General features: G+C 46.6%; 1 pseudogene; it reads right to left on the bottom strand.

The window, feature by feature from the left end:
* Positions 1–9,408: 9,408 nt before the first annotated feature.
* LOC120678294 lies at positions 9,409–11,582 on the bottom strand (annotated as a pseudogene).
* Positions 11,583–27,199: the final 15,617 nt, after the last annotated feature.

The raw sequence follows: 27,199 nt of genomic DNA on the forward strand, positions 1-27,199 counted from the left end.
CAAAAATTCGTTCATTTAGTATAGTTTGCGGGGATTTAAAGTTAAACAAAAAAAACGTGCATACAAAAGTATACAAATACAATGTAAAAGTAGTACAAAAGAGGGTTGGAGGGTTCATTTAGACTAAAATATGTTATACAAACATTTATTTAGTATACTTTGCGGGCATTTGAATTTAAACCAAAAAAGAAAAAAAATTAAATTTGACTGGTTACCAGTCAAACCGGCCGGTTACCCGTCAAACCGGCCGGTATACCGGTCAAACCGGCCGGTAAACCGGTCTAACCGGCCGGTATACCGGTACGAACCGGTTGAACGGGGAAGTTTGAATTTAAATTTGAATTTGTCCGGTTCCGACCGGTAACCGGCCAAACCGGTCTGGTATACCGGAACCGGAGCCCGGCGGTTACCGGTTAGCGGTCGGTAAGTTGAACCCTGCTTGCTTGAGGCTCGGGAGAGATGATAACCCACGCACCCAATGTGATTCTTCTTTCAAAAGCAACAGCTCAAGCTTAGGCATTGCTCCTTCTTCAAACTCTACCAACCTGACTTTTTTATCTACTGTAACGAACATGGCACCATTTATGCCATTTCGAGTGATTTTGGTGATCAAATGACAACACAACACTTGGACTAATATGATTGTTAAGATGATCATTCTCAGGCTTTTAGGTTCAAGTGATGACAAAGAGAAAGAGAAGATAGGCGTAACAAGGCCCGAATGGCCGCCCCTACGGGGGTTCCGCTACCCGGTTAGCGGATGGGGGTCGAGGGGGACTGCCCCTCGTGGGTCTCAGGGCAGCGCCCTGAAAGCTCTTCGGTCAGGAGCACCGGAAGAACCGACGCCATGGGCATCGGAGCATCCGATGGTAGTCGGAAGAACCGACGCCATGGTACTTTGGTGCAGAAGGGAGTCGAAGCCAAGTCAGCCTATAGGCACCGGTTGAACCGACGGTCCAAGAAAGGGCATCGGTGCATTGGGCGTCCTATGTTCCAGAGACGATGTCAAGTGCCCAGGAGAAGTTTCTTCAGCACCGGTTTAACCGACGGTGCATCGGAGTATGACATCGGTGCAATGACGTCAGCGCCCAGGAGAAGATTCTTAAGCACCGGATGAACCGGTGATGCATCGGTACAAAGCATCGGTTCAACCGGTGATCACTGCGTCAGCTGTCAGAAGCTCAACGGCTACTTTGGGTTGTGAGTGACCGGATGAACCGACGCTGCCCCTACCAGAGGCATCGGTTCAACCGGTGATACGCAGAATTCTGCTGACCGTTGGAGCAACGGCTACAAGACTTGGTGGCCTATATATACGCCTCACCCCGGCCATTTGAAGTTTGCTGGAGTCCCAAGACACCTCATACACATCCAAGAACATCTCCAAGCCATACAAGAGCTCATAGATCATATCCTTAGCTTATAGCACTAGCTTTGTAAAGTGTGAGTGCTAGATTAGCTCTTAGTGAGTGTGATTGCAAGGCCTTGAGCATTTGTGCTGTGGTTCTCTAGTGAACCAAAACAAGAGCTTGGTGCGCCGGCACCTTGGAGCGTGAAGCTCGCCGGCAACGTCATCGACCCTCCGACTTGGTGTGGAGCGGCGACGACACTTTATGCGGGGGACGTGGAGACCCCCATCCTTTGTGGAGAAGCTCCTTAGTGGAACCCGGGGCCAAGGTGACCGTGATTGTGTTCACGGAAGAGACTTGGTGGCCGAGTAGCAATACTCTTAGTGAGTGCTACAACAACGTGGATGTAGGTGTGCCTTTGTGGCTAACCGAACCACGGGATAAACACCCGCGTCAAGAGTTTGCTATTTCATATCTCTCTCTTTAAGCTTCCGCATTTCCTACTAGCAATTTGTGTGTCTTTACTTTCATAGAATAGTTTATTGATAGGAAAGACTATAGGTTGCTAAACTCTTTTGGGATAGGGGTTTCACACTAGAACAACCTAGTTGCACATCTAGATAGCATGTTTTAGTTTAAGTTTTGTGCAAACTAGTTGGAGCCATAGGTCTAAGTTTTTATTAGTGCCTAATTCACCCCCTCCCCCTCTTAGGTTAGAGCACCCGATAACTTTCATCTACATAGTCCAGCTCCAGCACCACCAGATTCAGGAATGCCTCAGGACAGAAAGTGAGACGAGGCAGTTCGTCATTTTTTTTGGATAGTATGAGGCAGTTCGTCATGGAACGTGCAGTGCAGGCCTGTTACGGAGTTCTGGCCCAATGTGGCCTATCACTCTCTTCTTCTTCTTTTTTTGACAAAATATGGTGCCCAGGCCCAGCTCTGTTTCGATCGCCGCCTGTCTCATCCTCCGGGACGCTCGCCAGTTACGACGCTCCCATGCCCGCTCCCCGGCGCCGTTCAAACCTCCGGTTCGTCCCTACTAATCTGCCCTAGTTAAGAAATATTGGCCGTGCCTTCTCGAGTGTTCTGTAGTGAACAGTAGAGAGAGGCGATTTCCTCATCTCCAGCCCTTCTACTTGTGCGATTGGTGCCTGGAGATCGGAGGAAGCTGTGCGGGCACCCAAGGGGAGTGTGCTGCTTGCCTAGTAAGTGTCTCCGAAGAAGATTAGTGGTTGTTCTCTCCCTATTCTCTTGGTTCTCTATTCGGGATGATTAAGGGGTGATCTTTAGCATCGCTGCCCGTCCTTGGTCGGATCCGTGTGTCTAGGTGGTGGGAGCTAATGGAGCAGAATCAGAGTAAGGGGGAGGGTATAGGTTTGGAGTTAGGGAAGGATTCTTCGTATGTTCCTAGAACAGCTACAAGGAACACAGTGACAATGCAACACCATGGAGTTGAGGAACAAGTTTCAGAGTTTGGCAAGCTCAATCTTACCGCAAAGGAGAAAGAAGTCTTGGTGTTGGAAGATGGTGAGGATTCAAGTTCAGATGTGGTAAATCATGTAGTTATTGGTAAAGTTCTTGCGCCTAATTCTTTACCGTTGCAAACTATTATGGCTGCTATGCGACCGGCATGGGGTAATCCAAAGGGATTATTGGCAAGAATGGTGGGTGATAATCTGTTCATTGCTGAGTTTGAATCTGAAATGGATAAGAAGAGAATCTTAGACGGCTCTCCGTGGTATATTGGACGACAAGCCGTGGGAAGGCAGGTTGTTATTCTAAAGGAGTTTAATTATGATTTACGCCCAAGTGAGGTTTCTTTTGATGATTTAGCTATTTGGGTGAACATTTTGAACCTACCTTTAGCACTTCGTGATGAAAGATGGGGCTTAAAGCTTGCAGGAAAAATTGGGAAAAAAGTGCTGAAAATTGATGTGGATAGTCAGAAAAGGACTCTGGGGAAGGATTTAAGGGCAAGGGTATTGATCTCTTTAAAAGACCCTTTGCCACGAGGTGTTTCTGTTTTTTCATCTAGGAGACAAAGAAAGGAATGGTATGATGTGGTATATGAGAGGCTTCCCTTCTTTTGCTTTTCATGTGGTATTATTGGCCACTCAGAGATTGAATGTCCCACCCCAGCTACTTGTGATGAGAAAGGATGTTTGCCATATAGTGAAAAACTACGTGCACCCGAGGAGAGAAGATTCAAAAATCAAGGTGAATGGTATCCTCTGGGTGGAAGCTCTTCAAAAAAAGAATAACTCCTCACGTACTTGGGGGAGTTCAGATTCAAGAAAGTCTTCTACAAAGAGAACTGATGATGATGGCAGTGGTCAGGAGAAAGAAATTGGAGTACTTGATGATGATGATAATGATACTGAAGCTTATTCAAGAGCTAGAAATATAATTTCCAATAATGATATTAGGCTCTCAAAGGACTTAATTTTGTATGATGGCCTAGGAGATGATATGAAGCTATCTACTTACACAAAAAAATGAAAGTCTGATGACAGTTTGTTGAATAATATTGCAGGTCAGGAAGGTGATTCTATGGCAGTCCTTGCTGGTTGCTCAACGGCCCTAGTGCCGCCCTTTGAAGGAAATTTTCATCTAGAGGGTAGGAGTGAGAGTGGGACATTGGAGTATTTGAAAAAGACTAAAAATGAGAACGCGGGGCTGCTGAAGCAACCTCACATGGAAAAATGAGGCTAATAACTTGGAATTGCCGGGGATTGGGGAATGGCCCGGCAATTCGAGGACTTCTGGATGTCCAGAAGCGAGAGGCCCCTGACATTCTTTTCCTGTCAGAAACTAAGCATGATGGGAAATGGATGGACTGGTTGAGGTGGAAGTTGCATCTACCTAACCTAGTGACAGTTGATAGTGAAGGTGCTAGTGGGGGTTTAGCTTTGTTTTGGAGTAGAGAAGTTGACATCACTCTTAAAAGCTTTTCGAAATACCACATTGATAGTGTGATAAAAGGGGAGAATGGCATTGAGTGGAGATTCACAGGTATCTATGGGGAATAAAAAATGAGGAGAAGGATAAGACATGGGGGATGATGCGCAATCTGAAGGATCAGTTTCAAATGCCATGGCTTTGCAGTGGAGATTTCAATGAGATATTATTTGGCTTTGAAAAAGAGGGTGGACAGCCAAAGACCGAATCAAATATGTGTAAATTCAGATTAGCACTGGAAGATTGTGATCTCCAGGATTTGGGATTTGTGGGGGACCCATACACTTGGCGTAATAACCATCATGTGGCTTCTTCCTTTACAAAAGAGCGACTTGATCGTGCTGTTGCGAACAGCACCTGGAGATGTATGTTCCCGATGGTGAGGGTTGTAAATGGGGATCCTAGGCACTCAGACCACAGGCCAGTTATCATTGATGTGGGAAATAATATGTATAAATGTTTTGAACATGTGCAACCAGCTCGTAAGTTTGAGGCAAAATGGCTTGAGGAAGAAGACTGCCAGGCACGAGTGATGGAATCATGGGGTAAAGCTATAGAGGAAGGCTGTAGAGGTATGATGGAGATTCAGAGGAAAATTTTAGGAGAGCTGTGGGAATGGGACAGGAACATTCTTGGGGAGTTAGAAGAGATAATTAAAAAAATCAGAGGTGACTTGGAGAGATGTAGGAGAATGAATATTTCACAAAAATCTATAAACCGGGAACATATTTTGCGTTTTAAGCTGGAAAGATTATTAGACCAACATAATATTTACTGGAAGCAAAGAGCTCATAATGCATGGTTAACAAAGGGAGACCGGAATACCGCTTTCTTTCATGCATTTGCCTAAAAAAGGAGAATTAAAAATTGGATCAGAAAATTGAAGGATGACAATGGAAGTGTGGTTGAGGGGGACCAGCTGAAATCTTTTATTGCTAACCAATATCAACAACTTTTCACATCTTCTACAAGTACACATTTTGAAGAAGTGTTGAGCTGTGTTGACCCTAGAGTCACACGCGAAATGAATGAAGCTTTAATTAAGCCATTTTCAGGGGAGGAAGTATGGAATGCTCTGCAAAGTATAGGTGATCTCAAAGCTCCAGGTGCTGATGGTATGCCTTCTATTTTTTATAAGAAGTTCTGGTTTTTAATTGGTGATCAAGTTAAAATTGAAATTCTGGATGTTCTAAATGGGGGGCCAATGCCTGTAGGCTGGAATGATACTACAATTGTGTTGATTCCTAAAATAAGTTCGCCGCAACTGTTAAAAGATTTTCGGCCGATCAGTCTTTGTAATGTGTTATACAAAATTGTTTCTAAGGTGCTTGCAAACAGGTTAAAATATATATTGCCTGATATAATTTCCCCCACACAGAGTGCGTTTGTGCCTGGAAGATTAATCACCGACAATGTTCTTTTGTCTTATGAGTTAACGCACTATTTAAATGCTAAAAGAAAAGACAAGGAGGGGCTAGCTGCAATTAAATTAGATATGAGCAAAGCATATGACAGAGTGGAATGGCTGTTTTTAGAGAAAATCTTGATCCGTATGGGCTTTAATACTAGATGGGTTCAGCTTATTATGAACTGTGTTACTTCTGTCACTTACAAAATCAAAGTTAATGGAGGGTATACCTATCGTATTTCCCCCAAAGAGGCTTAAGACAGGGTGATCCGCTGTCCCCTTATTTATTTATTTTGTGTGCAGAAGGTCTATCGGCTATGTTACAGAAAGCTGAACAAAGGGGTACAATTGAAGGCATTAAGATTTGTCGATGAGCACCAAGAATAAACCATCTATTCTTTGCTGATGATTCCTTGATACTGATGAGAGCAAGGGAGAATGACGCAAAGGAACTTAAATATATTTTTGGAATTGTATGAACAGGCGGCTGGACAGAAAGTCAACAGAGATAAATCATCAATTATGTTCAGCCCAAATACAAGTCAAGAGATTAGAAGTGAGATCAAATCTTACCTTTGTATTGTATCTGAAGCAAGGAGTGAACGCTATTTAGGGTTACCAATCTCTATTGGGAAATCAAAGAAAGCAGTTTTCGAATACATCAAAAAGAAGGTTTGGAGCAGGATTCAGGGTTGGCAGGAAAAACTCCTATCAAAAGCTGGTAAGGAAATCCTTATTAAGGCTGTTGCACAATCCATTCCCACTTATGCTATGTCATGTTTTGACCTTACAAAAGGTTTTTTGATGATCTCAGCATGATTAATGGGAGATATTGGTGGAGCCAGCTGGACAAAACACATAAAATTCATTGGTTGAGTTGGGATAAATTAACCAGATCCAAGAAGAATGTCGGTCTAGGTTTCCGCGATTTGCATCTTTTCAATTTAGCAATGTTAAGTAGGCAAGCTTGGAGATTGCTGACCAGCCCTAACACTCTCTGTGGCCAAGTGCTAAAGGCAAGATATTTTCCAAACTCTGATATTCTCCATTGTGCTCCTAGAGATGGAATTTCATATTCCTAGAGAAGCATTTTGAGAGGAGTTGAACTTCTAAAAGGAGTTATTTGGCGAATTGGGAACGGAGAGAAAGTGAAGATATGGAAAGACCATTGGCTGCCCAAAGGCTCAACAAGAAAACCAGCAACACCTAGAAGGTCCTGTTTGTTGACTAAAGTCAGTGAGCTTATAGATCCACTAACAGGTGAATGGGATGAACAATTAATTCGTGATATATTTTGGCCACAAGATGCTGATGAAATTTTACGAATTCCTATTAATGATCAAATGGAGGATTGGCCTGCCTGGCATTTTGATACAAAAGTGCAATTTTCAGTCAAATCAGCTTATAAGCTTGTTGTATTGAGAAGATAAGCTCAGACAGGACATGATGCTTCTAGTTCTACATGTGGCAATGGATCTGAGAGGAATTTTCAATGGATCAAGATTTGACAACTTAAAGTCCCTAATAAAGTTAAAATGTTTGTATGGCGATTTGCACATAACAGCCTTCCTGTTAGAAGAAATGTGGCTAGACGTGGGGTGGAATTAGATACTATATGTTTGTAGAAGATTGGATGAGGATTGTGGGCATATCTTCTTCAAATGTAAATTTGCAAAAATATGTTGGCGGTTACTGGACATGAAAGATATCAGAGCTAATCTGGTGAGCTGCCAATCCGGTTTAGAAGTTTTGGCTAGGATCTGGGAGTTACAAATGAATATGCAATTGAAAGTGCTTGTTTTCCTATGGAGATGGTGGTCAGTAAGGAATAAGACTAATGCTGGTGAGAAGATGCCAACAACAACTGATGTATGTGGTTCTGTCATGTTTTTCCTCAAGCTATATGAGACCCAAAAGAAGTTAACTTCCAAAACTCAAGAGTCATGGAAACCTCCACCGGAGAACATTTACAAAATCAACTCGGATGGCTCTTTTGACTCTGATAAACGAACTGGAGGATGGGGCTTTGTGGTGAGAAATATGAATGGAGAGGTCCTAGCTGCTGGGGCTGGGAATATTCAGCATGCCTCATCGGCATTACATGCTGAGGCCATTGCGGCATATAAGAGTATTTTTCATGCAGCTCAGCTAGGTATGTCACGAATTATTTTGGAAATGGATGCCACCGTTCTAGCTACGACCCTTAGGTCAACAGATGTTGATCGGAGCTGCATTGGGGCTTTGGTGGTTCAAATTCGAGACATAATGCAATCGGAGTTTTCTTCGTGTACTATCTCAGTGTGTAATAGAAATTGTAATAAGGTTGCTGACTCTTTAGTTACGCACGGAGCTTATGTTTTAGAAGGTGGTTTATGTGTTTACATGAGCGATGTGCCCTGGTATGTAATGGATATTGTATCTGGTGATTTGCCGTTGCATAGAGCTTGATGCTCGTGTTGAATCTCAAAAAAAAAAAAAAAAATCTGCTCTAGTCAGCTCGTGGACCAATTGCCATCTGACAGTCCTGGACATTGCTTGTTCCACAGCATCGACGCTGGCCACATGTTCGACGGAATGCCTCCAAGCGAGGGCGGGAGAGGGGCGCCTTTGGCGGCTGCTTGCGGCTCACTCTTGAACTTTCTTCTGAGGTACATACTTCATAAATAGGCAATTTCTGCTTTGTAGATTGTTATAGTGTTGCCTACCCCAACTCACTTGGGATAAAAGGCTTTGTTGTTGTAGATTGTTATAGTGTTGACTGATCATGATGAACCTCTTCTGTTCATTACAGAAGGATAGACAACAAAGAGAAAGGAAAGGCTGTCTCAGACCAATGGAGGGATCTGCTGCGATTTTGGAACACCTTAAGATGATCGAAGTAAGATGTGATGCTGTTGATGAGAGAATTTGCAGACTTACCTTATTCCTGTGTGCATTTCACATACGTAAGTTGACTTGCTACACTCCCCGTGCTTCTACGTTTTTGAGCTTCGTTGTAACCTTTATTTGTGTGAAAACCTCGCTGTGCAGGCATCGCGGGTCAAGGTCAAGCCGCCTCACTCTCTGTCTCGAGCCACATCCCACAACCAACAACAACATAGCATTTTGTCCCAAGCAAGTTGGGGTAGGCAGCCACATCCCACAGCCATGTGCTAAATTTGCGATCGCGCTCGTTGCAGGCCAGATAGAGCAGACAACACAGCCTCAACCGAAGGACACGCACTGCGGCGAACCAGCGAAACCCCCTTTTCTGAATGGTGTTTTGCACAAATTTTGTCAGAAATAAGCACTGTCAGCACTCATCACTTGCCACCACACTGCGAGGGTAGACATGAAACACATAAGACAGAAATGGAAATATGCAAACGAAAGGAAAAATAAAACATCCAAACCCTATATAGTCATATGCTCATAACAAGGACGGTAACGAGTCAGCAGAGCGACTGACTTTGCATATTAACACGCAACCAGACAGTATATAATTCGTAATACATACATCAGCACCCGTCTTTGTAGTACAATCACTCAACTGAACATTTAAATTACATCTGGCAATGCTGGATGGGGCACGAAAATTATTCTTCATACATACATCATCACAAGAAAAGAAAAGGTTTCTGATGGTACAGAGGTGGGAACTTAGGATACTGGCACTAACTCAGGATCAGAATAAGCCGGTTGGGCAGCAGCCTACCTCTTCAAAACGGGTGTACTTGTATTCTGTGCAAGCTGGGCCCGCACGTCTTCCACAAAGCCCTCCTTGTAGTTATCATTGCCCAGCACGAATTCCCTGAGTCTTGGGAGAGATGCTAGCCCAGAAAACATCGTCCCAGCGTTGGCTTCGTTACGATTGCCATGGAAATCCAGCCGCTCAAGCTGATCCATTGCCCCTTCTTCGAACTCCACAGATCTGAGGCCCTGTATGCCATTCAGTTCCAGCACCTTCAGACTTGGGAATGTTCCTCGATGGAAAGTGAAACGGAGCTCGTCTTCACCGTGGAATGACTTCTCCAATAGACGTAAGCTGAACAGCTGTGGTAGCTTCCCAAGAACTTCGATTGCAGCTTCGTGCTCCAGTATCCTAGTGCTCCTTAGAACCAACTTACTAAGATCCCACAGCTCCCTGACCGATTCTGGCAATTTGACCAGATTGCCATAAAGCTTGAGGCTCTGGAGGCTTTTCGCCGGGGCGGAGGTCAAGTAGTCATCCAAACAGCCATCCAAACCTGTCATCCCGACTGACCGCACTAGTAGTGACTCAAGATTGCTGAGATTAGCAAGAGCTGAGAAGAACTCTCGCCTGTTCTTCCTGGTGACACCAGCAACTCTAAGCTTCTTCAACCATTTGAGACTTCCTATGCCTTGTATGATGGCCTTGCCCCGTCCGATGTTCACAGTACCCAGTGTGTGCAGTTCTGATAGTTTGTTGACCCCACTCGGAATTACAACACTGCATGGATCTAGGCCTCTCGCCACCAGAGGGAACACGTTGCAGCAACACACAGTGCACACGTCACGCCTGTTCATGTCGTCATCCATAATCTGAGGTGCCCAACAAGCCACACAAAATCTCACCGAGCTGAACATCAAAAGGGATAGCCTGTCCCGTGCTAGCTTTAGCATATCTTCACCAGCTTCATATGAGCCAGCACCAAAAACTCCAAGGCGCCCACAACGAAGGTACCGTAGCTTCCTAAGCCTGGTGATGGCCTTTGGCAATTTGATTATGCTTGTATGTTTAATATCTAGTGTCTCCATGCGCACCAAATTACCCACCGAAGCTGGCAGGTGATAAATACCATGACACCCTCTTAGAGAAAGGTATTTCAAGTGAAGGAACTTGCCGATGTGCTCAAGGTGATGATCAGCCAGACCTGATGTTCCTTCCAAGTCCAGTACACGCAACAATCTCATCTTGTCAGAAATGAAAAAATCTTTCCATTTCCCAAACACTGATAATGACCGTATGCGGGAAAGGTTCACTGCGTTCTCAAACTCTCTCCTATTTCCGTTCCAGTTGCTGCCTATGGCAAGGTGATGCACTGCTGTGCTCTTGTTGTATGAGCTGGAACCTTCCTCCAGTCTAAAAACAAGATTTTTTGCTGCTGACTTTGATATGCCAATCTCACGCATGAGATCATGGATTTCACAAGAGTCTATTCCTTCTCTACTATGTACTGATTGTTTACACGGTAGGATCATGCTCCTCTCGATCAGTGACATGAAGTAGCTGTCAGCTATTTCTTCTGTGGACCAGCCATGAATCTCCGTTGAGTAACCTTCTGCAACCCACCGTTGAACCAAACGTTTCGTCTGACCTTGTGGTCCTCAGGGAAGATGGACAAATACAAGAAGCAAGTCCTCATATGATAAGGTAGACCATCATAACTTTTATCTAGGACTGTTCTTATAGCACTGATCTCTGGATTCATCTCCACTTCAGCACTAATGCACTCGTTCAACTTCCTCCACTCCATACCAGTTTTCGGTCGAAATGCCAATAAGCTACCTATGGTGACTATCGCTAGAGGAAGTCCATAGCACCTCCTCAGAATCAATGCTGCCTCATCAGTGAATTCAGGGCTTCGGTCAATCTCATATGTTGAAATACACCCAAATACCTGAAAATAGTTTAATTCAATGTTTTTAGTAAATCAAAGGTGCAAATCGGTATCAACAAGGATTCATCATATGTTGCTTTTGACGTATCTTCAAATTTGAGCTTTCTACATTATTATTTGCAGTGGCGGAGCTTCAACAACTAATCAGGGGGGGCCAGTTGTGTTAATTTTCTCTTAAAATCGATGAACAGTAGCAGATTTACTATTTATATAGTGGAGATTTGCAATAGCCAGGAGGGCCATGGCCCCCTTTACATTACACTAAGCTCCGCCAGTGATTATTTGGTACCACACTACTACATAAGTATTGCCATTGCCCATCAGACCATCACCACCGGTTTTCACAACCGCTAGATGACAGATGACAATGATAACAAATGCTGCTAGAACAGGCGGTGATAGTCATGAAAAAAAAAATATGTTTTGAACATTCTTGCCATATCATCTATCCAGAATATGTATGATTTTTATATTATATATTCAACACTTTAAGCTATCTTAAATAAAAATATTGTCAACTACAAAGTTATAGATCTCATCAACTACAACAACTTTGATGTTGCCTTTATTTCTATCACTACCGGAAACGCGCTCTATGCTGTGTGCAAGCGGCTTAAAATTGGGCACTCGGCAAAGATGATGTTTGCCGAGTGCTAGCCAAAAAGCACTCGGCAAACACCAAGCACACGGTGTTTCACTTCTTTACCGAGTGCTGACACTCGGCAAAGACTGGGCACATGGCATAGCAAACTTTTGCCGAGTGCCTTAGGGCCTGCACTTGGCAAACACCAAGCATACGGTGTTTCACTTCTTTCCGTCTGGTGCTCGGCACAGTCGCCGTTACCGGCCAAACGGCCGTCTCCCTTACTTTATTTTGCCGAGTGCCTTCTAGCGCACGGCAAAGGCTTTGCCGAGTGCCGAAAAAAGGCACTCGACAAAGTCTTCTTTGCCGTCAGAAGGTTCGCCATGTCTTGTTTGCCAAGTGCCGCACTCGGCAAACCCTTTTGCCGAGTGTATTAGGCACTCGGCAAACAGCTCGAGTCCGGTAATATATCTGAAGTCGTTTGATATAGTTTTGAGAACTTATATCGAATATTGTGCATCTATAGTTGTGACACCCCGGCTTAGGGCTTAATAGGATTAATAGGATACTCATACCAACAAGTTGCAACTTCTTTTCCGGAAGCCGGTCTCCAAAGAACTCCGAGGTTAAGCGTGCTTGGCCCGGAGAAATTTGGGGATGGGTGACCGACCGGGAAGTTATTCCGGGTGCGCATGAGTGAGGATAAAGTGTGCAGAAAAGACTGGTGTTGGTCTATGAGGACAGTCTATGTCCTAGAAAGCAGCCAGATGTAAGTGGGCCCGGCCTCGGGGAGGCGGGAGGTTACAGAATGGTATCAGAGCCGACTCTCGCGGTTTCACGGGCACGTACGGGCGTAAGTGCGGAGGCATGAGCACGGGCGCGTGGGGGCGCAGATGCCACCGGCATGTGCACGGGCGTGTGGCGGGTCAGTGTGCGGGCATCTGGGATGCGCCGTTGGCACTGGACTCACGGACGTGGCACAGGGACCGTTGGCACTGGACACACGGACGTGGCACATGGGCTGCTGGCACTGGACGTACGGGACGTGGCCAAGAGAGTACGTTCCTGGCTTGGGATTGACCGACGAGGACGTCGGTCTCTTAAGGGGGTGAGCATGTGACACCCCGGCCCAGGGCTTAATAGAATTAATAGGATACTCATACCAACAAGTTGCAACTTCTTTTCCGAAAGCCGGTCTCCAAAGAACTCCGAGGTTAAGCGTGCTTGGCCCGAAGAAATTTGGGGATGGGTGACCGACCGGGAAGTTCTTCCCGGGTGCGCACGAGTGAGGACAAAGTGTGCAGAAAAGACTGGTGTTGGTATGTGAGGACAGTCTATGTCCTAGAAAGCAGCCAGATGTAAGCAGGCCCGGCCTCGGGGAGGCGGGACGTTACAATAGTGGTGCACAGTGAGCTAGCTCAGCTCGGTTCGGTGCAGCTTGTTATCTAAACGAGATGGCTTAGCTCGGCTCGTTAACAAAACGAGAGCAGAAAAGTCAGATTAGCTCAGTCCAGCTCGCTCGTGAGCTGGCCACATCAAATTTTTCCGTTAACAACAAGCAATAAACAAGCCTACTTGGCCGTTAAGAACACAAGCAAAATCTATACCAACAAATCACGAGTTACAAATAAGATTTGCACCTAATTATTCCACCTCAACTCTCAATTATGATTCATAAGCAATGAATATGCTTGTAATTTGTTCCCAGTGAGAACACAAAAATATGCCCAAACGATATAAAAGATACCAAACAATAATCATTGGGGAATTGGCGGGGGGGGGGGGGGGGGGGCGGCTATCACTGTATTAGCGTTTTAAGATTTTCTCTAACTCGTTAGCATGTTAAGATTTGCTTCAACTCGTTAAGATCACGAGCCAGCTCAAACTCGCTCGTTACAGCAACGAGCTAAAATGTCAGCTCGACTGAGCTGGCATGTTAGGTCGTTAGCTGAGCCAAGCCGAGCCAAGCAAGCATTGAGCCAAGTGAGCTAACGAGTTGTGAGTTTTTTGGTCAGCCCTATGCATCTAAACAATTTGAAATGAAAAAATTATCAAGTTGACCTCTATAATTTTGATAGAAAATTTATCTTCATTCATCAACACATGAAAAACATATAAATCTTTTGTGCAAATGGGTGTGTTTTCAACACCAGGTCTAACTACGACTTGACAATGAAAATAACTCTTGTTTCTACACTACTACAAAAATGATTTGTAGGAACACTACCGATTTTTAGGGGCAGATCAAAATTTGACCCGTTGCTACAAATATAGCAGAGTTACTGTAGCAGCCAACCTGCCCCTAAAAATACATTTTTATGGGCAGATTACCCTCTCACCCGCCCCTAAAAATAGACCATTTTTAGGGGCGGATGAGGGGGTGACCCGCGCAGTGTTGGTTTTACGGTTGACCGTTCGCAAACAATCTCACGGTCAATTTCCATTCCAGTGATTCACGTGGTGGATCCCACCTCAAGCAGGTAGCAGGCTCAATCTTTTCCTCTGATTCCTTGCGTCCTCTCTCCTCTTTATGTCTCCCGCTCTCTCTCTCTTCGCTGCTGCATCTACTAATCCCGCAGCGCCTGGGCGGAGCAGCGGCGGGGGCGCGCGCGCGGGCGGCGGCGGCGACAGCCTAGCGGCGGGCTCCCCGGGGCGAACACCGCGTGCGCTCCCTGAGCTCCGTGAGCTCTGTTCCCTCTCGGCGCTCCCTGAGCTCCGTTCCCTCTCGGCGCTCCCTGAGCTCCGTTCGCGGAGGCCGCGGAGCTCCGTTCGCGGAGGCCGCGGAGCTCCGCTCGTGGCGGCGGCGGCGGCTCCGCTCGCGGCGCGGAGGCGGGGAGCTCCGCGAGCGGCGCGACAGCACGCTCCCCGACGGCGGCGGCGACCTCCTCGGTGGCTGGGCCGGCGGCGCTCGCCACCAGCGCGCCGGCCCCGGCCAGATCCAGTTTTTTTTCTTTTTTTCATACAATTTTTTTTATAATGTTACCTGAGTTTTTTTGGATGTACATTTTTGTTTCTTTTATTTGATAAATTTCTCTCTGTCAATTTTTTTATCTCACCAAATTTGTTTCTTGAATTTTTTCCTACCCACCAAATTTTCACTTGAAAAATTATCTGTCTCATAAAAAAATATTTGAATTTGTTTTTCTCAAAAAACGATAAAAAAATTTCTAAAAACAGAAAAAAAATCGCTGTCGGAAAATCGACCGTACGGAGCCCTCCCGTACAGTTGACCGTAAACTAGCCATGCCCGAGTGACCCGCCCCTAAAAATATAATTTGTAGGGGCGGGTCACCCATTCAACCCCCCCCCCCCCCCCCACCCCACCCCACTCCCAAGAGTTTGAATGCATAGAGCAGGTAGGTTAAAAAATTTCGGCGAGTGCGCCGAGCTCCGACGGCCGCATCTTTATATTTTCTATCTCTCCTACCTTATCTTTTAAGGTATCTCTTTCCTCTCTACACACTCCCCCTTCCTCTTTCTTCCATAGCGCTCCCACGCCCAGCCACGGCCTGCGGCCGGCAGGAGCGGGTGGCGCGCGGACGCGGCGGCCTTCTGAGCCGGCAGCCAGCGGGAGCGGACGCGGCGGCCGGCGGGAGCGGCGAGCGCGGCGGCCGGAGGGCCGCGAGCTTCCTGGAGCCGACTGGAGCGGCGGTTGACTCTCTGCGCCAGGATCCAGCTCCTTGCTCCCTCACGTCGAGATCCAGTTCCCTGCTCCCACACCTCCCTGCTCCCTCGCCCTCGCCGCACTGCCGGACCACGCGCGGCAGCGCGGCTCCTGCGGCCAAGCGCAGAGCCATGGCGGCGGCTTCCGGCGTGGCGGGCGCGGCCGAACCACGCGCGGCGGCCTTCCGCGAGGTGCCATGGCGGCTCGTGAAGCGGGCGCCGCCAGACGGCTGCGAGGACGGGGCGGAGGCGGCGCTACTACCGGAGGCGGCGGCGGCGGCGGCGGCGCGGCGCGTAAGCGCGTGTTCGTGTGCCCCGAGCCGAGCTGCCTCCACCATGACCCCGCCCACGCGCTGGGCGACCTGGTGGGCATCAAGAAGCACTTCCGGCGGGCGCGGTGGCCGGCTCTGACAGCAGCACGGGCGGGGCGAGCGGGGCTCACGCGGCGGCCGGCGTGGCACGGGCTCCCGCGGCGTCCCCGCGGCGTCCGGGGGCGGCTGGCGTGTCTCGGCCCAGCGACGGCCGGCTGGCGCAGTGGCCGGCTCCGACAGCAGCACGGGCGGCGCATGGCGGCCGGCGTGTCTCGGCCCAGCGGCGGCCAGCGGGCGGAGCAGAGCTCGATCCGGGCGTGGCGGCCGGTAGGCCGGCTTTTGTTTGTTTTTTAGTTCCGTTGGTAGGGCGGACGAAATTGTCACCCGCCCCTATATAAATCGATTTCTAGAAACGGGCAAGGGTATTATCCACCTTTAGAAATGAATTTTTAGGGACGAGTGAGGATGTGACCCGCTCCTGTAAATGCATTTTTAAGGGCGGGTAACGTACCCGCTCCTGCAAATAGCTATTTTTAGCTGCGAAAAGGAAAGGTGGGTGAGACATCCGCCTCTAAAAATGCAATTTTACCCGCCCCTATAAATTGTTTATGTAGTAGTGTCACTATTGGTTCGTGGCTATACTGGCAATGGAAACCCACCTATCACCGCTGGTTTGATTATTATTATATATTTTTATTAGAGAAAAATCCATTTTACCACTTGAACTTGTCACCAAATTTGAAAAAAAATCTGAACTCAAAAACTAGAAATTTTGCACAGCTCAACTATCAGAACCAAACAAACTATCTACCCCTGACTATTTCAAAGCGGTTTTCTATGGTGGTTTTGCTTACGTGGTGGCCATGCGTTACCAAGGGCAGCTCGGCGGAGGAGGGAGATAGAGGGAGTCCTGTCTGCTCCTCTGGCACCACTGCCACCAGCGCCCATGAGGTCGTCAGAGTGCTCGCCGCTCCTAATAATCTCGATGAGGTGTCAAAGGGTTCTCCTCCTCCTTCCATTCACCTCCCATTGCTCCCATCTTGGCCGAGCTGAACCCCTCACCGCCACCCAAAATCCGGCCGCTCCTCACCACATCCACCTGATTATGCTCACCTACTGCCTCCCCACCTCCTCCTCCACATCCACGCGCCATTCCCCACCCATTACGCACGGTTTCCTAACCGGAATCAGCCGAACTTTGGCCACTCAAAGTTCCTCCATTGGCTGCCCGTTGTCGAGCACCTCCAGCCACCCTCGATGCCCTCCGACCTTTAAAACTAAGCTCTTTGAGCAGCTTGAACATCTTCGCCACTTCCCCTACTCTTTCCCCATGTGTTGATGCTAGAAACGGCTCGACCCGCCCGTCGCCGCGCAAACCACCTTCCGTTACCAGCCAGCCATTCCCCGCAAGGCCGTGATGCCTAGCTTTAGTTTGTCTGATCAAGATGTAGCTGGGAGGCAAAACATCATCGTCAGCCGGCCCACCGGTGGTGAGCTCTACCCCTCATCCATGGCCATGGCTAGTGTAGCCATGCTGCAGACCCTGCTTGTCAGCCAAAGCAGTACGTAGGAAGTGGGTAGGACTCGGCTAGGTGAAAAAACAAGCCCTAAAAAGAATCTAGATAGCTGGGGTGGATTCTGACATGTTGGGTCTATTGCCACATTAGCAAAACCACCTTTAACCCACCTTTAAACAAAGCTTGAAGACCCCTGAACCAACATTCCCAATCTCTCGAAAGCGTTTCAGGGTGAAGGTATTGGCTGAACCTCATAGATGACCCCCATCTCATGTAAGCACCAATTCACTCGCCCTTGGTGACAACAGACGACAATAAAAGAATCATAGTCCTTGTTCCATGGATAAGCTCTGAAGCAGCTCATTCAAGCTCTTCAACAATGACTTCATCACTCTTCCCCGCCGGTTTCCTTAGGTTGAAAGTCGGACACGTGATCTTGTAATCCAAGGGAGAGGACCCAAATCGGAAAGGACCGTGGAGCCGGCCCCTTAGCCAAACCAGCCCAAGCCGTTGTTAGCTGACCTGCACATCGCAAGCCGAGCCAGCCCACCAAGCTTGAGCCGGCATGCGGAGCCATAGGCTGAGTTGATCTGAGCCGATGGCCCATGAACCAAGCTGTTTTATTTTTTGCCTGAACTACATGAAGTTGTCCTGTCGCTTGTAGATAAGCCAGAGCCTCGTCCGCCTCCTTGGTCCACATGAAGTTGTCCTACCGCTTGAGTAGCTTAATGAAGGGTAGGCCCCATTCACCAAGCCTAGAGCTAAACCTGTTGAGAGCCTCCATGCATCCAGTTAGCTTATCGACATCCTTTATACAGACTAGAGCTATCATATCAGGGATAGAGGTGACCTTCTCTGTGTTGGCCTCAATTCCTTGGTTGCTGATGATGAAACCAAGTAGCACTAGTAGAAATTATAGCTTCAGTGACAAATGAGTTTCATCACTGTAAATGTCAAATTCATCAAAAAGGCAGTTCAGTGATGAATTTGTGACGAATTTCAGCATGTAAAAAATGGAGTATCAAGTTTGTTTTCCAGTGACGAAATGGTCACAAACGTCACATAACTGTTTTTTTTCTATGATGGAAAACTGATGGCATGCCAAAGATGCACTTCATCAGGTTAAGCTTCCATCAGAATTGTTGCAAGCTGTTGAAGGTCTCCTCGAGGTCAGAGATGAAGTCGTCAGGATTTCAGGTCTTATCGACCATGTCATCCATGTATGCTTCGACTTTGTGGTGTAGCTGGTCCTTGAAACAGAGGTGGATGGCATGCTGGTAAGTTACTCCTGCATTTTCAACTAGAACGACATGGTTGTATATGCATATGCTCCATATGGGGTGATAAAGGCAGTCTTGATCTGGACTTCTTCCTTGAAGATGATCTGATGGTAGACCATAAAACAATCAAGGAAGTAGAGTAGTACACATCCAGCTATGGAGTCGATGACCTGATCTATTCTTAGGAGCCCGAAGCATTCTTTGGACAGTGCTTGTTGATATTGGTGTAGTCGATGCACATCCTCCACTTGTTGTTTTTCTTCTTCTTCACCAAGACAGGATTGGTCAGCCACTCTAGGTGGAACACCTATTTGATGAACCTTGTCGTGAGTAGTTTGGCGAGCCCTATTTTGATGGTGTTTCTTCTATGCAAATAAGCATATTTATTGCTTCTTCGATGTAGCCTTGGGATCCATGTTGAGAGCATGCTAGATCAACTCCCTAGGCACTCCTGTCATATCTGCTCGTTCCATGTGAAGATGTCATGATTGGTCCGAAGGAAGCTGATGAACGCTTTCCTATTTGGGATCTAGTCATGTGCCGATTAGGGCTGCCTTGGAGGAGTTGCCTTCTTCTATCTCAAAAGTTTTCACGGCCACATCATCGGTGGGTTTCACCTTGGACTGGCTCGAATTCTTTTTTAGAATTTCTATCTCTGATTGAGATAATTTCTTGGATGCTACGAGTACTTCAATCATTGAGTTTGGAACTCATGATATAGAGGCATACTCAATGGCTTCTTGGTTGCAGTTGTATGATTTTCTCAAGTCACCACGGAGGGAGAGTGCGACATTGGGCCCTAGCATCATGAGTACTAGGTACACATAGTGCAGGACCTCCATGAACTTGGCTAGGGCAGGACGTCTGTAACGAACATGCCCCATTTAGGCCATTTCAAGTGATTGTGGTGATCGAATGACAACCAATTAATGGGACTAACGACTTTGTCAAGTGAATCTTTCTAGGTCCCCAAGATTAAGTAAAAGGCCCTAGCAAAGAAAAACACGAAGAAAGAACTCAAAGAAATGCTGAATTGGATGAGTTCTATAGAAATCAGTGGCACTAGTTTAACTCGTGGCCGTCGGAAGTTCCGACGACCAATCACCGAAAGTTCCGACACACTAGTACCAGGGCAATTCTCTGTGCGTTGCTGAGTCAAGCAAAAATCAAGTACCACCGGAAGTTCCAATGGTCCCAAAGATAGGCATCAGAGCAAGCACTAGAGCATCATCTAGAGATAGTGTTCGGATGTCCGAACATTTCCTTCAGCACCGGAAGCACTGATGCCCATCGGATTAAGCACCGGAGGATCACTCAGAGAGCATGTTTTTGGGAATTAAAAATCTATTCAGCAGCGGAAGTTCCGATGCCTCACCGGAGTAATGCGTCGGAGCAATGACGCAAGCACATTACTTTTTTAGAACTACAACAATTACTATTTTACTTTAGACTGACCGAAAGTTTCGATGCCCCATCGGAAATTCTGATGCCCTATGCAAAAAAGTGGATAACGGCTACAAACAACTACTTCAAGTTGGTGGCCTATATAAGCGCCTCACCCCGACCATTTTTAAGTTGGTGGAGTTCAGGGAGACCCTATACACATTGAAGAACACCTCCAAGCTAACCCAAGTGCTTAGTTATCAAATCCTTAGCACACCCTTGAGAGTGTTAGTGCTAGGTTAGCCCTTAAGTGAGTGAGAGAGCAAGGTGTTGCTACCTTGTGCTGTGGTTCTAGAGTGAACCAATATTTGTACCCAGTGTGCCGGCCCCTTGGAGTCTTGGTAGCTCGCCGGCAACGTCTACGACCCTCCGTCTTGGTGTGGAGCGGCGTTGACATCTTTGTGCACGGGACGATCCTTCATGGAGAAGTTCCTTAGTGGAAAACAGGGCCAAGGTGACCGTGGTGACTTGCAAGCCTTGTCGTGAAGAAGCAAGAAGAGTCCCGGAAGAGACTTGGTGGCCGAGAAGCAATACTCTCGATAGAGTGCTTCGACAACGTGGACTAGGAGTAGCTTAGTGCTTACCGATACCACGGGATAAATTTTCGTGTCGAGAGTTTGCTTCCTATCATCCCCTCTTTTACGTTTCCGCATTTCATACTTGCAACTTGTGTGCTTTTACTTTCCTAGAGTAGTATCTTAATAGGATTGGCTATAGGTTGCATAACTCTTTCGGATGAGGGTTTTCACACTAGAAGAACAATAGTTGCACATCTAGATAGTATATTTTAGTTTAATTTATGTGCAAACTAGTTGGAGATTTAGATTAAGATTTTAAATTGCCTAATTCACCCTGCTCTTTTTATGTTACGAGCACCCGATTTGTTTCAGCGTCCTAGGATAGTATAGTAGGAAGTTTCGAAGTCTGTAACTTCAAAATTGATGTACTCGGTCCTATAGTTGACTCGCGTCCCCAAGGTGTCTGGCAGTACTACTATGCCAAGAGGTATCACCGACGCGAGTTCCCTGAAACTATCCCATTGAATGGAGACTTCATCGGGGTGAGCATTTTGGCGATATCCAGGCCCATCTTCTTCGAAGTACCCAAAAGGAGTACATTGAATCTGTTGTAGTGTAGCCAAGAAATGGACCCCACTTGTCAGCCAAAGCAGTAGGTAGTGGGCAGAACTCGGCGGGGTGAAAAATCAAGCCCTAAAAAGATTCTAGATAGCTAAAATCGCCGGAATCTGCCATCGAGTTTGCCAGATGACCTTTGTTGAAGCCCCCTACATGGCGCGTCAGTTGTTGGTATTTAGCCGCTAAGCCTATCTAGGGATACCCTAAAGTTGTAAGTTTGTAGGTAGGGTTTCGCCGAGGCCTGAAACCGATGGTGAAAAAAACAAAAAGCTTTAGACATGTTCGGACCGCCAAGAGCGTAATACCATACGTCCTGTTGGTTGTTTGTATTGCTATATGAGGTTATATTTTGAGGGGGTCCCTGCCCGTCCTTATATAGTGTGGGGACATGATTCATGAAAATTTTAGCCGAATACTACACAAGGAGTCCTTCCCAATGTCTATCGGGTAGTTACCTTCTATTCAACTAGTTCTACTCCTGATCGGGTAGTTACAATAGGATAATGTACATACCATGTGTTATTTCTTATTCTAAAATATTCCATGTGTGAACAGTCCCACTGCCCCATATCTACAAACCACATTGAAATGGTCAATGTGGGTAATTTGTCTGGTACTTTAAAGTTGTAGAGCGTAGTTATCCTATTTTTGAGTTAGGGGAGGTTATCCAGATTCGGTGACAAATTTATCGGGGCAAAATGACTTTTTCTCTTATTATTATGAACCAGTGATAGGTGTTCTTTAGTAATAGTACATAATTTACTCTTCAATTAAACCTTTGAAGGTACAAAATTCAGTGCATATTTTGTTATTCTTGATTAGAGACTTCTTTTGGAGCATATATGTTAATCCTCATGAGACACGCTAGATGAAAAAAAATAAAACTAAAAGTTCCCAATTAAAATTATTTGTCCTCAATTTGATAGGCTTGATATTTAATCATAATGGTAGCCATTGGGTCAAATTTGGTAATAAATTAACCACCCAAGCTATTACAAAAAAGGACATATAATAACCTACTATATATGCATTTGAATTACCCACGTATGCCATTATAAAAATCACGAAACAAACTTAAAAATACCTTATAAATTAAAAACCATTGTCATTATTAAATTAAATAACCTAAAGGAGCCTCCGAAATCTCCTTCTAAATCAATTTGTATAGACAATTGTATCGACAATTGACTAAAAACTATTTCAAAAAACCTGACGGTATAAAAACGTTTTACCGCCATTGACTGCTCACCCGCCTGAGTGGAAACAGTTCAGGATGATTGTACTTGGCTGTTCGGTACATATTTAAGTTCTTAAGTTCTTACATCCCTTTTCCCAAAAAAAATAAGTTCTTACAATGCAATCTTTTTCCTAGCTTAATTAAGAAAAAGTCTAAAGTGGTTATTTCAATGGGAGTTTCATTTCGTGGTTTTCGGAATGCCACATCATTTAAAGAAATTTCGGTTGATGAATAAAACAGACAACCAATGTATAGTTCATTACCTTCAGTGTGAAGAGAACAAGGGCATCAGAGTCTTGTAAACCACCGAGTCCGTACACGTATTCTTCTTTCTGGGAACAATGCCTTGCAATATACTTGTGGCGCGTGGTGATTATGATTCGGCTATTATTTTGAATTATAGGAACTATACTCATTAGCATGTCCCACTCTGCAGTAGATGACAAATCATCAAGGACAATTAGGCAGCTCTTTCCTCCTACAAGCATATCCAACTCTTCCCTCAATTCATGAGATCCCATAATTGCTAGTTGTCTACTGGCAACCCCAAAATAAATTCCTTCCTTTAGTTGCATAATTAAGCTCCTAAGGAGCTCCATTGGATTGAAGGGACGCGTTACTGTAACATAAGCATGCTTATCAAACATGTTAATGAGGCCTGGGCTTTGGTAAACATCTTTGACTAGAGTAGTTTTTCCAACACCTCCCATCCCCCACACTGAGATCACCTGAAGTCCTTGATTATTTGGATCTGAAATAAGTTTGACCAAGTCCGACGTTTCATTCTCTCGACTGATAAGAGACGTACTCCGAATGACCACAGTTTCGATCCGAGTAAGGTGGCCTTTCATTATTGAGTTATAATCCTGAAAACAAGTAAAAATATTTGTCAATACATATATCACAATAAACTTTAAATTAATAATGTTTGCGCTGGAAACACGAGTATATGAGAACTTCTGTGTATGCATGCACGCGTATCCTACTACTATGAGCGTATCCTACTATTATGTCACTATAGTTTGCACCCTGCCAACAAGTTATAAGAATAATTAGTGATAAAAGCAAACACCGATCCTGGACCACCGGTGTGCATACTAGTCTGGATAGGTTTAGATCTAGGCATAGTTAGGGTGCGCGTCGTCGGTTTCGGCGGCGGCACTTTGTTTTTCGGGAGTGGCGGCGACGGCGCTGCTCTGGCGGATGCAAAGAATAATGTCTCAGCTCGTCGTCGGCGACGGCGGTGCTGCGGATCCGGGAGTGGCAGCGATAGGGGTGCTGCTCTGACGGTGTTCCTGGAGGTCAGTGGGACTCCTCTTTTGGTTTGCCGCCCGTTTGTTGGTGATGCCTTTGTTTGGCTTTGGTCGATCGAAAGTGGCTCCGATGAATTGGGTGAGGCTCCTTTTCCTTCCACTATTGGTGGAGGCAGAGTGGATTTTGCTTTGCTTTCTGGTTTCCTGGTGCTCTCGCCGAATCTGTTGAGGTCGTGCTTTGGGTCTTCGATGGCCATGGGGAAGTGGTGGCCGGATCTTGAAGCTTGACGGCCGATGTTCACGTCTCGCGGATTTCTTGCGGTCTTCCAATGCGTGGAGTTGGTTTCTTGGTCCGGATGGAGGTGGAAGATGGGGGATCGTTGGTCTGGCGCACGATGAAGCAGTTCGGCAAGCCATACTGGCGGCTGGGAAGCTGTGTGTTCTCCTTTGCTCAGGCAGAGGGTGGAGTGGTTTCCCCTTTGATGGGGCTGTTTTCTGGGTTGGTGACTTTGTCAGCGACTGCGGATTCAGTCCGGAGCATCCATTTAGTTGGTGCTACCGGTTCTTTTCTCTTCCAGGATCTCGATGGCGACGGCCGATGGACGCCAGAGGGGAGATGGTTTGCAGCTACAAGCTGGAGGTCCCTGTCGACATCTTGGGTGGTTCTGCGTCAAGACCTGAGGATCTTAGTTTCAAATTTGATTTCCTTAGGGTCTTGTACGTAAGTTTACATTCCTGGAGGATGATAGCTGTGGACTTCTTTGTAATTTATTCTTCCTCCAGGGTGTTGGTTGTAAGAGCCTGGTTCTTTTAATACACAGGATCCAGTCCCTTCGGAAAAAATAGAATAATAAGATTTCATCACGCACGTTTGTACCGGTTAACTTTCGATCTAGTACTAATTTCAGGCTTCCAGATCGAAGAGCTCGAAAAGTAAACGAGGCTCGAAGAAAAAGATGGAGGGGCGTACCATAATCACCTCGTTGCACCCGGATGGGGAACCCAAGTCTCCCAAGGGGGTTAAGACGACTGTGGTGAATCAGTGTGGATGTTATGTCAGGGAGAACATCCCCATTAGCTTTAAGCTCTGGAAGAAAACTAAAAGCACTGATAATGATGCTGACATCGTCCCTGAAACAGATAAGGAAATGCTATGGGCAGATGTCAAACAACGCTTCAGTTTCCCAGAGGACAAAGAAGAAATCTTTAAGGATTGGGTCATGAAGAAGATGGCTATTTCTTTCCAGACGTTCAAGAAGAACTTGAACAAAGACTACATAAAGAAGGGCCGCGTGCTAGACTTCGAGAAAAACTTCAAGAAGCAACATCCTTTTTGGGATGCATTCATGCAGTACAAATTGTCCGAGACCAGTGAGAAAAGGACAGCACAAGCCAAAGAGGGTATGCGACGGCGATCCCGAAATGGCAGAAAATGGAAGGCGACCTCACTGCAAGGGGAATCATACTGGCGACTTTCGACTGGCGCATCGAGCAAAGCATTTCTTCTACGCTTATGGAGGCTCCCTAAACCCGGAAGATGGCTCGCTTATCACCAGCGACGCCATAAGAGAAGCGGCCAACAGGCTTGATGAGGCACTTAAGGCCGTGTTCGAAGGCTGTTTCAAGCCGGACAGAGAGAAAGATGAGCTGACGTACGCTCTCAGGACACCGGAACACACTGGATGTGTGCGAGGTATGGATGTAGTTCCATGGAAGCATGGCTTCAGTGCTGGCATTGAGACCTATCGAAGCCGATCCAAAAAGAAAGCTGAACAGGAAGATAAGATGCATGCCCTGGAACAAAGGATAGCATCGATTGAAGGTGTAATGGCAGCTAGCAGCCAGCCACACCAACAAGAAGCCAGATCAGCCACTAATTTGGAGAGCAGCCCCTGCTCGCAACGCCGTAGCAGCGTTGCTTCCAAGGAGCACCCAGCCGGAGGTCAACTCACAGTGGTTGCGGACGAGCCAGAACATTACCCGGTGGATGACATCACCGTGAGGACCCCCTGCGAGCTTCTGTATCAGTAGAGGAAAAATATCAAACTGGTCGCGCATGGCATGAAGTGCCTGTCCAAGGTGGGACAATTCATGGCATGCCGATTTCGGAAGGATATGCTAGGGTCATGGTCGATCGAGTCGAGCCAGGATGGGAAGACCTCGACCTCGAGATCCCTGGTGGCGATGGAGAAGAGGAACTCGGACATGCTGTCCACACATGGATCTGTTGGAACAAGCGGTACATACGATTTGCGTCATCGAAAAGGCCCAGATTACATTTCGCCGATACACCAACTCCCGGCTCTGAGCCCACAAATTTACCGGTAGCTCAAAGAGGTCCCACTCCGGCTCCAGAAAGGACTCCTACTCCGGCACCAGAAAGGAGTCCCACTCCGGCTCCGAGTTCACCACCGGCACCACAAAGGAGTCCCAGTCCGGCTCCGAGATCACCACCGGCACCACAAAGGTGTCCCAGTCTGACTCCAAGATCAGCACCGGCAGCAGAAAAGAGTCCTAGTCCGGCTCCCGATGATGCAAGGGACTCAAGTGCCAGCTCAGGGCCTTGGGTCCCACCGTCACCGCCTCCGAAGGCGAAGAAGGAGAGTGTGAAGGCTTGGGTCCCACTGTCACCGCCTCTGAAGGCGAATAAGAGAGTCCCGCCGCCTCCTAAGAAGAGGAACCCCCTGAAGATGAAAGAAAAGCCTCCAACACCGAAGTTAGCATACGAAATGACTAAGGAGGAATTGGACGAAAGTGTGCGCAAGCATGTCAGAGATTATTTCGCGCCAAAAAAGCCTCCACCGGTGCATCAATGGTCAGAGGAAGATAAGAAATACATCAGATCTTTACTCCAACTGAAATACAAGGCACCCCTATTGGACTACGACCGCCAGATCACAAAGTACTGGGAGAAGAAAAGTAACTGTCGGCGCAACTAAGTTCCCCAGCTCAGACAACAGTCCAAGCAATCGATAACCCCGCTGAAAGTTCTTTTCGAAAATAATGCAGCTACTGCTCAATTTGTACTGGAAAGCGGCCTCACAAAAGCTCAGCTCCAAAGGGCAGAAATCGAGGTTCACCCAGGGGCAAACAAAAAACCATTTGTATTGGGGAACCTCTTATGTGGGAAGAGTTGATTCCGCGGCTACCAACTAGGATGCGTGAGTTGCATGCATGGTACCTGAAAGCAAGTGCAATGATGGATGTAATGTTCCGTGCTCGAGTACAAGATAGGCATTTCCATCGGGGGATGGATGACATATGAATTGAATTTGAAAATCTATATGATCTGTACCATCAAGACGCCTTAGACAAGTCTCTCCTCAATGTATTTTGTATGTAAGTGTACTTCCTACCATTTGTATATAGTACTCTAACTCTACTAATTATGTGTCTTCTCATCCTCTCCCTTCTTTTTTAATCGTGTAGGATAAAGG

The sequence above is a fragment of the Panicum virgatum genome, chromosome 6N, assembly GCF_016808335.1.
Source record: "Panicum virgatum strain AP13 chromosome 6N, P.virgatum_v5, whole genome shotgun sequence".
Lineage (NCBI taxonomy): Eukaryota > Viridiplantae > Streptophyta > Magnoliopsida > Poales > Poaceae > Panicum > Panicum virgatum.